Below are 1,721 nucleotides of genomic sequence, written 5' to 3' on the forward strand. Positions count from 1 at the left end.
GTCAGTAGTACTATTAGGATCCTCTGAGGAAAAGTCTAGAGATGCCCCGAAAGGCAGGTTTTGACAAATTTCATCAGCGGGGACACATTTTATAATGATATGCGACTTAAACACGGTATATATATCGATTTCAATATGTTTATAGATTTTAAGTATGTTTTACAGTCAAACAATAATTTCATTGACAATAATAGGGTAAAAATGGGGTGCTCCAAAAACCCATTTATCAACCAATCAGGGCGAGTTTCGCCAAGAGCAGTTAGGTCTATTTTCAGTCGGTCCGAAGTGACAGAAAAGTCGAAGTGACCAGGCAAGTGAACGGTGTACCTAAGGACTGTTCACGTCTAAAAAAGCCACGATTTCACAGACAGATAATTTTAACTATGAACGTGTCGTTATCTAGTAATATGGACAAACAAAACAGTAATTAATGGCAATAGATAGGTGTTTCATAATATTATCTAAATATAACGAGTTACTTCCCTTTGTCCACATGGACCACTGTGGGTCATTCCAAAGTGAAATAGTTGCCTTAAAATTTTACTGTATATATATAGATCATATTATCCCAAAGATATCACTTTTTTCTGTTATCACTTTATTCTGTGTTATTACCAAATTAATAGATGATATCATAATAATGAAGTTAAGGCAATATCACAATCTATGATTCAATTATATAATAGCAAACCTTGTGATTTTTATTCATAATGATCATTTATACAATTAATAATAGCATCAATGGTGATAAATATGTATTAGTTAAATGGCATTCAAACTAAAAGGCACCCTGCAGTAGTGAACACTTAAGTTTCTTGGATATTTATCAATTTTGTTGAGGTGATCTAATACATGTGTGAATATTCACATTAATTTACCAAAAGTTAAGTTCAAAATAATTATTAGGTGCTAAATAATGTTTTTATCATCGAACAAGATGGAACTAATGCAAATTGTACAGAGAAAAAAATACTACAAAGACAGAGACTAATATGAATCATGTCATGAAGTGAATTGAATTTATTTTAACCTGCTGTTTCAGAAATGGTACATTATATACACTTGGTCAATATTAATACAATCATAATTCTCCTGTCACCAACCTTCACATGACTATATATCCAACCAATCATATGTACTTCTGAATAAAGTAAAACTATCTACATGTATGTGCATTATTATGGGACACCTCTCTCTCTCTCCTTCTCTCTCTCTCTCTCTCTCTCTCCTTCTCTCTCTCTCTCTCTCTCTCTCTCTCTCTCTCTCTCTCTCTCTCTCTCTCTCTCTCTCTCTCTCTCTCTCTCTCTCTCTCTCTCTCTCTCTCTCTCTCTCTCTCTCTCTCTCTCTCTCTCTCTCTCTCTCTCTCTCTCTCTCTCTCTCTCTCTCTCTCTCTCTCTCTCTCTCTCTCTCTCTCTCTCTCTCTCTCTCTCTCTCTCTCTCTCTCTCTCTCTCTCTCTCTCTCTCTCTCTCTCTCTCTCTCTCTCTCTCTCTCTCTCTCTCTCTCTCTCTCTCTCTCTCTCTCTCTCTCTCTCTCTCTCTCTCTCTCTCTCTCTCTCTCTCTCTCTCTCTCTCTCTCTCTCTCTCTCTCTCTCTCTCTCTCTCTCTCTCTCTCTCTCTCTCTCTCTCTCTCTCTCTCTCTCTCTCTCTCTCTCTCTCTCTCTCTCTCTCTCTCTCTCTCTCTCTCTCTCTCTCTCTCTCTCTCTCTCTCTCTCTCTCTCTCT

The sequence above is a fragment of the Mizuhopecten yessoensis genome, unplaced genomic scaffold, assembly GCF_002113885.1.
Source record: "Mizuhopecten yessoensis strain PY_sf001 unplaced genomic scaffold, ASM211388v2 scaffold4483, whole genome shotgun sequence".
Classification (NCBI taxonomy): domain Eukaryota; kingdom Metazoa; phylum Mollusca; class Bivalvia; order Pectinida; family Pectinidae; genus Mizuhopecten; species Mizuhopecten yessoensis.